The sequence below is a fragment of the Copadichromis virginalis genome, linkage group LG20 (assembly GCF_057382275.1).
Source record: "Copadichromis virginalis isolate Kocher_CV1m ecotype Utaka linkage group LG20, C_Virginalis_male_GT1.1, whole genome shotgun sequence".
NCBI lineage: Eukaryota > Metazoa > Chordata > Actinopteri > Cichliformes > Cichlidae > Copadichromis > Copadichromis virginalis.
The window spans coordinates 25,468,379-25,481,204 of record NC_140637.1 but is presented as its reverse complement, the minus strand read 5'-3'; the positions used below and the strand labels follow the sequence as shown (position 1 = coordinate 25,481,204).

The window sequence follows — 12,826 nt, the reverse complement described above, 5'->3', positions numbered from 1 at the left end:
AGCCCGCCTACTCACTACTCGCAAGGAGGCTGTCTGTCCAAAACCTAGCGGAAAAACGTGTAGAGCCACAGAGGGAAAAAACCACCTCACTCACAGTTCATCCCCAGCTTATATAACCTCAGAGGCAGTGATGGAAATAACGCCGTTACTTGTAACGCCCCTTGTAACGCCGTTCCTTTTTTCAGTAACGAGTAATCTAACTATTACTATTTCTATCGTTACAATGCCGTTACCATTACTAACAAGAAAATGCGGTGCGGTCGCGTTACTATTTTTTAACAAGCAGACATCGAAGCTGTCTTCAGCTTACCGCATCTTATATCAGTTGCACGGAAGTAGCTGTCTATGTAAGTAATCTGGGCACTACAGCTTTAAGTAGCTGCGCGCGCTCCCGCGGGCGGTAATCACTTTCTGGCCGACGATCACTTTTTGACACAACACCTGGAGCTAAGGGGGCAAAACAATCGCATGGGTGCTGCTGTTTGACTGAGGAACAATAAAGTAGTCGTGGTAAGCCAATCACACGACCATTTCAAGATGACAAAGCAACAAGGTGATATATACCAGTTTTTAAGTTGTGTTGATAGGCTACGTAAAACCAGAGTCATGATAAACAATATACGTGTGTTTTTCCTCAATAGTTTCATCACGTTTACTGTCTAAGGACAGCGCTAGCAAGCACTCTCTGCTTATGACCAAAAAATTAAAAAAACAAACCAAAAAACAGCCCTTTCGTGTTGGTGGAAAAATGCCCCATGTTGACCAATCAAAAATGATATGGTAACATGACATTTGGTTGTTGGTAGAGAGAGAGAGAGAGAGACACCCTACAGTACTGCATTCAATATTTCAACGAAGGTCACTCATATAGTCCAACGAGCACTGTCAGGGTAATACATGTAACGAAGCGCTGTGAGGAGTTAGTTTCTAGACGTTTGTTGACATCCCGTGTTTAGGTGCTGCTTCTTCTTCTGCCGCTAATTTAAAGGCCACCTGCTGGGCTGGAGTGGTAAATGGTAAATGGACTGATTCTTATATAGCGCTTTTCTACTCATCTGAGCACTCAAAGCGCTTTACACAACTTGTGCATTCACATTCACATTCACCCATTCGCACAAGCACATCTTTCTAAGACCCACACATTCATACTCCGATGGATGCATCGGAGAGCAATTTGGGGTTAGTACTAGGGGAAGCCAGGAATCGAAACACCAACCTTCCGATCAGTAGATGACCTGCTCTACCACCTGAGCTACAGTCCCCCATGTGGACGATGACGGTTTTAAGGCCTGGATATTTTCTTAAGAAAATCCCCGTGACATTTAAAAATCTGAACATCATTGTCTCACCCATACTCTTTTGTAAAATCTCTTCAAACATTAACTGAACACTACCTCTCTGAAAACTTTGTTTGCAAAACTTGTGCATAAGATTTAAAAAATTGACAATTTATATTTGCATTTAAAGTTATGAAATATGATTCATTAAACATGTTTGGTTGTTATAGTAAAAAATAACTTTCTACTCGGATTTTATGTTTTTTATTATTATTAATAATAATAATAATGGATTGCATTTATATAGCGCTTTTTCAGGACCCCTCAAAGGAACCCCCTTTTTTTTTTCTTAGATTAATTGTGTTAATACAGTATGTCAAAATGAAAACATAACTGTAAATTCAGACACGTGAGGTTGTGCTGAAAAGAATGATACCAAACAAGCCAAAATAAATAGTTTTTAAGGTGAAATGTAGAGAGAAAATCAAAAGTAGTTAAAAATGGCCAATTATACCCTGGACCCCAGAGGGTTAAACTATTTTTTTTTTAAAGTAACGCAATAGTTACTTTTCAAGTAATTAATTACTTTTAGAATCTTGTAACTTAGTTACTAACTCGGTTACTAACTCAGTTACTTTTTTGAAGAAGTAACTAGTAACTATTAGAGATGGACCGATCCGATATTACGTATCGGTATCGGTCCGATACTGACCTAAATTACTGGATTGGATATCGGAGAAAAATAAAAAAATGTAATCCGATCCATTAAATATCACGAAAGCACCTCACAAAACTTGCAACACGCCGTAACTCATCTCAGAACGTTAGCACGTCGGAGCAGTATGCATCACGTGATAGAGCGGCTGTGGCATGTAGGACCTGTCGGTGGTCTGGATAGCATTTGGAGCTTCGCTAGCAACCCGGCATTTCATCTCCAACAAAGTTATCCCGAGAGAAGTAAAGCAAGTGTGTAAGTCCATCTCTGAATGTTTGTAAAGCATTCCTGCGTTAAGCTTAACAAGCGACTGCCTCTCCTGCTGCTACTTCAATCATGAAACTGCTTAACGATCAGCTGATCGGCTTTTCTGTCGCGAGTCCATCTCTCTTGTTGTTAGAATTTATTTAATATTACTTTCTACACCAGGATCTTTTTCTACGTAGCTGACGCTGGTAACTGTGCAGGGGCGGATCTAGCAAAGTTTAGCCAGGGGGGCCGATAGGGCATTAACAGGGAAAAGGGGGCACAAAGACATACTTTTCTTTCTTATTCTCATTTAAAATGTCTGGCTTTTAATAAATAATTATCTGACACCCAAAGTTTAAATTTGATGTAAAATGAATAGAAGTCAATTACTGTATATAGTAACTATTAAGTCTAATATATATACCCTAGTAAGCTATAGTACTTTTTCCTTTGGGAAGGTACCATCTGTGCAGTCTGCAATTTTGTTGAAGAAAGATGTTGAATCTATTTAATATTTCTTGAAAAATAATTGATTTCTGTGCATTTTTTTTCACACTTCATCAAATTAAGGTTGATTACGTCGATTAAGCATCATGAGGTGGAGCGTGAGGGGTGGTTCCCTATTTTTTATTTATTTATTTTTGTTGTTGCTGGGAGTTGGAACCCTATTAGTTAGGTTGCTTAATATTTATGCTAAGTACTCTTTAAAATACCAGAATAGGGAGGATGGTGTAGGTTTAAGTTTATTAGATTGATCAGTATTGCTGAACTATGAAATATTTTTTTTTGCATACAGGTATAACAGAATAGCTTTAGTGTAGTTGTTGTTTTAAACTTGAGTATGAACTTATACAAAATGCAGCAAGATATTTAAAAAACAGTTTTGTTGATTAAAAAACACTATATCGGATTCATATCGGTATCGGCAGATATCCAAATTTATGATATCGGTATCGGACATAAAAAAGTGGTATCGTGCCATCTCTAGTAACTATAATTACTTTTTCAAAGTAACTTGCCCAACACTGCTCAGAGGTGATTGTTAACTGGGCCCTGGTGGCAAACGAGGCTAATCAAAAACAGCTGTGTCCTGAGGAGAGAGAAGAGTGAGAGAGACAGAGGGGGTAGGAGTGGCAAGAGAGGAGGAGGTGGAGAGAGCGGGCAAACACCCTACCCACACACTCCCAAAGCCTCACAGGATGTAACATTCCCCCCTTATATTCAAGCTCTACCAAAACAACAAAAACACTTCATTGTGAGCTGCATGAGAGTGCATCAGCTACGATATTGTCAGTGGTGTGTGGTTGCACATCCGGTTCAGAAAAACGAGGGGATTGTGATCTGTGAACACGGTCACCGGCGAAGAGCTAAAGCTTCCTTCCTAGGGGCTACAACTAGGTTGTGCCAAGCCGTTTTCTACTAGGTACTCAACTTCCTTTTTCATCACCTCATGTTTGGCGACGGGGCAGCGGTATGCATGCTGCTTGATTGGGGCTGCGTCGCCAACGTCAATGTCATGCTCACAAACATTGGTGCGGGAGGGCACATCACTAAAGAGAGACTGATAGGAGTGCAACAAGTCAAGTACATCCCTACACTGAGACGGAGGAAGATGAGACAGGTGAGTCTCGTCCTTGGCTAAAAAAAAAAAAAGAATTTGACAACCGCCCACATTGCTGTCCCTCGGAAAGGGTACCCAGATCATCAACGCCCTTGACTTCTACACTTAGCAGGGAAGCAGGGACTGAACCAGGGACAGCGATCCCAGCGGTGTCTGCCTGTTCTGTCATGCTGGTTTCTGTGGTGCGGTATGGTTTCAGCATGTTAACATGGCATAGGCGAGTCTTCCTCCTGCGTTCTGGGGTGTTGAGAAAAATAGTTGGTGTCAGACACTTTCTTCACTATTACATAGGGGCCTGATAAATGAGCCATGAGGGCAGAATTAGGCGCGCGCAGCAACACAAGCAACAGGCTGAAATTGTCTTTCCACTGCCTTCTGATCAAACCGTCTCTTCATATTGGCCTGGGATACACAGAGAGCCTCTTTTGCTAACAAAGCAGCCCATTGCCACCTGTCCTTGCATGTTTTCACAAACTCCACCACATTAGTTTTAGGCATGCAACCGCTGAGAAAACTCTCCTTCAGCACTTTTAGTGGACCCCACACATCATGGCCAAACAACAGGGTAGCTGGGCTGAACCCCAAAGACTCCTGCTTCACATCACGTATAGCGAACAATACAAAAGTGACACCTTCATCACAGCTTTTTGGTTACACATTATGGTTAAATGGTAAATAAATGATAAATGGCCTGTATTTGTATAGTGCTTTACTAGTCCCTAAGGACCCCAAAATGCTTTACACATTCAGTCATCCACCCATTCACACACTGGTGATGGCAAGCTACATTGTAGCCACAGCCGCCCTGGGGCACACTGACAGAGGCGAGGCTGCCGGACACTGGTGCCACTGGGCCCTCTGACCACCACCAGTAAGCAACGGGTGAAGTGTCTTGCCCAAGGACACAACGTCCGAGACTGTCAGAGCCGGGCTCGAACCGACAACCTTCCGATTACAAGACAAACTGCCAACTCTTGAGCCATGATTGCCCAACAAGAACTGATTCCCTGCCCGCGTCTTTGGTAAGGGGCCAACACAGTCTACCTGGACATGCTCAAATGGTTCACCGACAGCAGGGATAAGACGTTGAGGGGCGGGGGGCACCACCTTCTTCGGTTTACCCACAAGCTGGCAAATGTGACAGGCGTTACAAAACTGCACTACATTTGCTTTCATTGCCGGCCAAAAGAAATGCTGCAGTATACGGTCATATGTTTTAGTGACACCCAAATGACCTGACCATGGTCTAACTGTAGCACATGCTGCCGCAGACTTGTCGGAACCGCTATCTGCCACACTGTACTCCAGTCTTCTCCAGGCCTTTGGGTCCATTTGCGCATCAATAAACCTTCCCAAATGAAAAATGTCTGCTTCTTGATCCCCTCACCCCCATCATCCTGAGCTGCACTTGACTAATGAAGGGTCCTCTTTACTAGCCTCCACAAGTGCTTCCCAAGTGAGCAGAAAAGGAGCTTCAGACTCAGGAGCTGGCTCAACCACACTTTGAGCCGACTCTAAGGCTCCATTATCTCTTTCATCAGTACAGGGCATCACATCCTTCTCTAGAATAGAGGCAATCACTGATCCTGACAAATCAACCCCCCCACCTTGTTGCTGGGCACGAGAACAAGTAAGAACATTCACAGGGAACACATCTGGGTGCTGCTGGCTCAGGGCATCTAAAACAGGCTCTACAACAGGATTGTTGGTCACCTCAGGGGTAGGATAAACTTTCCCACCCGCTATGTCATTTACCATTATAAAATCCAGCCCATTAATTGGAAAACCAGGCTGCACAGCCACTGAAAAAAACCCGCCAGCTCACTTTGTACCCAAATACAATGAAGGGGAGCAGGCACAAAACTCATCCCAACACCTCTTACGATGATGCTAGCATCACAGTCAGACTTCTCATCAAATTCAAGCACACTAGCTAGTATGAGGGACTGTGAGCCACCAGTATCACGCAGAATGAGCACTTCACGCTCGTCCCCGGGCTTACCAGACAGCGAAACTGTCCCCTTAAAAATGAAAGGCTTAAAACATTTATCTGGGGTGTCAGGGGAGGGGGGCCTACTGACAGGAGGCATGGTTTTAATCAGCCCCACGTGAAGTTGAGACTGATTGTTTCCGTTTATAAGCTTCACAATCTGCGATCAAGTGGCCAGACTTAAAACAGAAAAAACACTTTCGGTCTGCCTTGGGACGAGACACAAGTACCTCACTCTTCGGGTACTGCACAGCTGGCACCTCGCTAGCCTTCACTGGGGCATCGCATCGGTCATACCTACTGACACTAGTTTTATGGACAAGCACGAACTCATCAGCCAGCGTTGCATCCTCCTTTGGCGAGGAAACCTTATGTTCATTAATATATATTGCAATGCGCTCAGCAATGCAGTTCTTAAATTCCTCTATGAGCATTAGTTCACATATCGAAGCCAGGTCAGTAGCTTTGCAGGCCACACACCACCGATCGAAAAGGACACTTTTTTCCCTGGCAAAATCCAGATAGGACTGACCCTGTCCCCTTTTCAACCTCCAGAAACACTGCCTATAAGCTTCTGGGACCAGCTCATAAGCCAGCAGGATAGCCCTTTTCAGCTTGTCATAGTCCAGGCTGTCCTCAGCTGACAACGAGGAACAAACTTCATGAGCCTTACCTGCCAGCCTACATTGTAGCAAAATGGCCCACGAATCCCTTGGCCAGTGCAAGGCTGTGGCTATTCGCTGAAATGACTCGAAGTAACTGTCAACCTCAGTGTCGCGGAACACCGGAACCAGACGACTGTTTTTCCCCACGTCAAATGGTGCGTCTGCCTGCCGAATGGAGGCAGTCGCAGGAAGGGAAGCCTGCTGGAGTACCAAATGTCGCAACTTGACAGTTGTCTCCGCCTCCACCTTTTTCAATTCAACCTCCCTGGCTCTGGCAAGCCCTGCCTCTAAACGCTTAAGTTCCAACTCCTTCTTCAGCTGGACCTCCCTCTCCTGATCCTTCCTTTCCAACTGGACAAATCCCCACCCAGGATTACTCCAAAAACAAAAAAGGCAAAATAAAAAATGAGTGCCTGAAGAAGGAGCTTATGCTCAGCTACACACACTCCCCTATGCTAACTGGAGAGAGCGTAGCAGATACAATACAACTAATCAAACGACTGGCAAACAACACACCAAAACTTATTAAACTTACTAATCGCTGTACCTTCCATTCATATCCTGGACGAGCCCCCACATTGTTACGTCCCCACGAAGAGGTCTAGCCGTTACCATTACTAACAAGAAAATGCGATGCGGTCGCGTTACTATTTTTCAACAAATAGACGGTTGAAGCTGTGTTTAGTTTACCGCACCTTATATCAGTTGGACGGAAGTAGCTGTAAGTAATCTGGGCGCTACAGCTTTAAGCAGCTGCGCGCGCGCTCCCGCGGACAGCAATCACTTTCTGAGCAGAGTGAAGCTGACCCCTCACCCACTTGAAACGTAAAGGCAAATAGGCGGAGCGGTTAGTGCTACGTTTGTGCAAATTTGTGCAGGTAAAATTATCGTTTGTGCTGCTATGGTTTTTCAGATATTAAACTTTATTTTATAGGTCATTCAAAGGTCACCATCCCCCCAGACTGCTCCAAAGCAGACCAAAGTGGTCTACTTTTTTAGTGCTACGTTTGTGCAGATTTGTGCAAGTAAAATTATTGTTTGTGCTGCCACGGTTTCTGAAATATTAAGTTATATTTTTGGCTGATGACGTCACCATCCCCCCAGACTCTTCCAAATCGGACCAAAATGGTCTCCTTTTGTAGTGCTACGTTTGTGCAGATTTGTGCAAGTAAAATTAGCGTTTGTGCTGCTACGGTTCCTTGAGATATTAAACTTTATTTTATAGGTCACTCTCAAAGGTCATCATCCCTCAAGACTGCCTCGAAAAGGACCAAAATGGTCTACTTTTTTAGTGCTACGTTTGTGCTGATTTGTGCAGGTAAAATTATCATTTGTGCTGCCACGGTTTCTGAGATGTGCTGTTATGGTATGAAAATGTTTTTTTCAAATGACTTTTCGCTTTGTATGTTCACTTGTTCAATAAATTTCTGTTAAAATAAACTTTTCTTAATGTATTTAATCAGCTAAATTTGTAGAATGTAGTTTTTTTTTATTTTTTTTTTTACTTCAATTTCTTTACTTCAATCACTTTTCATTCCTAAAACTATGATGCAAATGCTTGAGGATTTATTGTTTTTAGAGTGGATTAAAAAAAACCTATATTTGGCAGAAAAAAGTATTATTTGGCATGACTATTTCTGAAGGATTCTTACAACAGCGTGTTAAATCTGATTTCTGAACAAGGTAAGCTTACATTTAAAGGTTTTAGTTACGGAGTTAATACATGATATGGCTGGATCAAAGTGATTTTTTTTCAATGTTAAACATTTTCAAAAATACAGCAATTACAAATGTGCAAATCCAAGAAAACTTTTAAAAAAGAAATTATGTTTCTAAAGCACTTTAAAAACATCTGGTACACTGGACCTAAGTGCTGTACAGTACATGTTAATGGGTTAAACACTCAGACTCAAGTCAATAAAACTCACAAATTAAATAGCTCCATCTTAAAAACAAGAATTCGACAAAATATGAAAGTGTAGATTCGTGGAGAACTTGGGGGAGGGGTTTCTCCTTGCTTAATATATAGGTCAGAAGTCATCTTTTGCTCCATCCTAAACATAGTGTGGGTTTTTTTGTGGTTTTTTTTTAAATTTATTTAGATGGTTCGAAAGCCATCTGTAGACAAGGTTTCCATTTTTCCAATTCTTTGCAATTCAAAAGAGGCCATAGTCCAAAATGGCAAAATAGCCACTCCAGCTGCCCCAGTCTGGAAAGAGCTGAGTCAGCAGCTAGAAAACAAGATGTCAGCAAAGGCCCTGTACACTTTTGTGAAGCTAAATAGACACATCTGGTCAGCTTTGGAAATCACTGATCAGGAAAGTAATCTGGAAAGTAATAGTGAAGGAGAGTTAGATTCACGTTGTATTTCTCCTGGACAAGAAAACTGTCAAGCTTTTGAACTTGAAGTACCTTTTGAGGACTGGGTTAAATTTATTCCTGAAAAGGTTAAATACAATGACAAGTTTTCTCCTTCTCAAAAAAGGGAATACACAATTTTGAAGCCTGGCACTTGGACTCATATCATCAATGACCTTGTATGGAAGAAAATCTAAAATACATGTACACTTGTGTTCCGAAGAGCAAAGGTCCATCCAGCTGTCACCAATAATTATCTGGACATTAGAGGCAACTGTAAGGAGTGTCATGGCCAGTTAGAAATGTCATGTGACAGACAGCCAGCAATTAATAGTCCAATGGTTTCATGAGAAATACAGATCTCTCCCTGCACACTGGCCACTCCAAGCGGTTCATGTCTGGAAACCTGCGTGAACAGATCGCTAAAGAGCTGTGTGAGGGCAGAATGGAACCAGCTGTATGGAGTTCAGCGAAGGCAGCAGATTTGATGGCTGTTGGAGATCCTGAGCCAAGCCACCTTCCAAATTTGGCCACTCTGCGAAAGGTCAAACAAGAGAGAAAAGACTTGGAATTAGGAGATAAGGACCCCATTGCATCTCTGCAATTATTAAAATATAGTGTTCCTCACAGTGGTAGCATCCGAGATATTGGACTGGACAGGTTTTTCTGTAACTACTAGAGTCAAACTCAGATCCATGTGTACAAGACATTGTCAAAAAAATCTCCCCCAACTGTGTGTTTTGATGCAACCGGTTTAGTTGTGAAAAAACTGCTGAGACCAAATGGCAAATCTGGCCTTATCTTCCTTTATCAAGGTATCCTGACAGAAAACAATTGCCCCGGTGTCCCAGTGGTGCAAATGCTATCAGAGAAACATGATGTTTTTTTGGGTTTTTTTGCCTGTCCCGTTTGGCTCTTTTGCCATCAGAATTGTTGTCTAAAGGCAAAGAAAGATGCCCAACGGATTTACTTTACCAAATTGACCATCCCAGCCTTGCCGTAATGGTCCATTTGATTCACCTTTTATTGTTTGTTTTATTTTCACTTACTGAATACGGGACAGACTTGACTGGGGGAAAGAAGGGGAGAAAGAAAGAGGGAAAGAGAAACAGCTGAGAAGAGGGACGGGGGAGAAGGGCAAAAAACAAAAACCAACAGCATGAGCAGAAAAAAAAAAGAAATAAAAAATGCATATATATGAATCACCTGGATCACCTGCTGAGAAAGAAAAAAGGAAACATGAAGAGAAACATGATGTTAATGCCATCGCAAACTGGTTGACAGAATGGATTCATGTAGGTGTACCTGTACCAAAGGAAGCTGTGAGTGACTTTCGTCTGGCAATTCTGGGAGCTCTGGTCAAGGTTTTCACTCCTCATCCTGATCTGAAGTCCTACCTTAATGAATGCTTTCATGTCCTTCTTGGAACCCAGTCTGCCAAACTCCTCCCTTGTTTTATCAGGGTTGATGTTGCGCCCTGAAAGCCCAAATTGCTCAAGACTCCATCATCATTCCAGATGAACAGACCGAGGAAAGTGAGAGAGTGGATTCGGTGGATGAGATCCAGACTGACCTACGACAATGGGTAACAGAAATATGTGAGGAGAGCAGGTCACTTGCTGCAGCAAACGGAGATAGAGATAATATTCACTTTCTCCTTGAGATTATTCCTCATATAATAAGAGTGGCAAGTTACTTGCCACTCTGGACAGGAATAATGGTCCCTCTCTTCCAAACCACCAGCATCACAGCAAGGTCAGCCACTGTTGAAGCTGAGTTCAAAAAGATAAAACATGGCCTTTTCAGACATGAAAACTTGCCTGTTCGAGTCGATCGCTTTATTGCTCGTCATCTTTCCTTCATCAAGGGAAATATGCGGATTTGTTCTGCAAAAGAAAAGACCAAAGATGAGGCAACAGTGGGATCACTGGAAGTCACAGATGCCAATTCTGGATCCATGACAACTCACAGTGCAGAAGACAAAATAAAAAATGGATGCTCACCTGTTTGTGGGATCTGATGCTGCCACAAACATTCCTCCAGCTGATGAAGATGCAGCTGAGAACTGGAGGGGCCTAGCTGTTCCACCCAAAAAAAGGAAGAGGACTTCCTACCTCTCTCCATGTACCGAATGGCTCCATGCAGATGAATCTTTTTGGGCCAAAAGAGTGAAGGTGGGATTATTAAAAAATGGAAACCTTCATCAGCCTATTAGATTAGAGGAATCAACAATCTCTGTGCTCAGTACCTGTGCATTTGATGCATTTTTTTCAGTGCTTATGTTGTGCCTTCTGTGACAGCTCCACATTTTAAAATGCTGTTCTGAAAGACAGTGAAAACCCAGTCTTGCAGCTGGTGAAAGCCATTGCCACAGATGGTGTGACCCATCAAACATACAGGAGGGCAGAGCTGCTTAGTGCAATGTTCGAAGCTGACCAGTTGAGGTCTGGTGCGATCCAAATCGATGCTCAGTGCAATATCTCCGCTGTAATTACTAAGACAGTGAGGAACATATTAAGTGTTTATTTTACAAAACGCTGCTCTTCACAGCACTGCTACCTCAGCAAAGGAATGACAAGGGAAGTGCCATTTGTTTCTCCTGCCATCTCTGTCCTCAAAGAGTCTGCTATAGTTCATCTTGGCACTGCTGTGGAAGCAGGAGCGTGGCCTACCTGAGTCTACCTGCCTCAGGCCACTCTCCAATCCATCTCTGTGTCCATCAGAATTCAAAACAGAAGACAGCACCACAGCAAATGAGCTCTGTGCAGGGACAGTTACTCACAGTTATACTGTTATACACAGTATAATGAGTGTTGCCTGCATTTTTCTGTTTTATTTGGTTCATTACAGTTGCATGTGTTCAATATGGCTAGTGTGTGTGTTATCTGTAAGTTCAGTTTTGCATATAAAGTTAAAGTTCAAAAGTAAAAATCTTTTAACGCTCTTTTCTTTGTCAGTCTGATGTATATTTGCTTTTACACACCCATTCATCTTCACCTGTAGCCTCTTGAAAGTAACCGTTCCATTTTTCTGTCAATAATTTTTCTGTATTTGTTTTGTGTTGACCTCATGGCTTAGGTCAGGGGTCAGCATTCTTTTCAGTTCAGTTTTTTCCCTGCTGCTACAAAACATGTCTAGAGCCTAAAAAAAAGAAAGCGCTTATAAATATCTAGAAAATTAGTTGTTGTATCGTGAAAGCTAGGGCTGTGCGATATGACCAAAATCTCATCGTTCCGATAACGTTTTAACCGATGCATGAAACGATAAATTTTTAGACATAAGTTGTTTTCTTTGTGAGTATTTATTACACGGCGTGCTGCAGGGAAAAGCCTGTTCTAACGTTTGAGTCTAAGGTTTATTTTTTAGCATCTGGCGGCTCTTTTTTACTTCTCATCCGTAAATAATCTGCTCTTTCACGTGATTCAGTTTATTTTGAAAAGTCTCAACAGGATCTTGAGCTTTATTGTGAAAGGTTTATGTGGAATATAAACAAGCGGACATGCGATGGTTTTACCGTCGTTGTTGCTAACAACAACGCATAAAAACAGGCGCTTGTCCGTCCGTAGTGTGGTTATATTAAATATAAGAGAAAGAGAGAACTTTAAGAAATTAATACAGTGACCATCAAAACGATGAAAAAATATTGCCGTAAAGAGTTTATTTTGCGACACCACGAAACAAACGATAGCGTAAAATGAAACGATAGACGTTTTTATATCGTCATCCGATATATATGGTTATATCGAACAGCCCTAGTGAAAGCTATGGAAATGTAAATGAAAATGTTTATCTTTAGATTTTAGAAGAAAATGAGTCATCTAACCTTTACAACGGGAAAAGTATTTGTTAAAATGAAGCCAGCTAAGTGAGTCCTTTCCATAAAAATTGAAAATTAGGAAAGATGGGAAACCAACCTGAGATTTACAGTAAATAGTTTTGAAGCTAAGAAAC

The 12,826-nt window shown here is 42.1% G+C and overlaps 1 protein-coding gene across 1 annotated transcript in view; it reads left to right on the top strand.

Moving 5' to 3' along the window:
- plch2a (phospholipase C, eta 2a) overlaps nucleotides 1–12,826 on the top strand; it is a 98,005-nt gene that overhangs the window by 48,661 nt on the left and 36,518 nt on the right.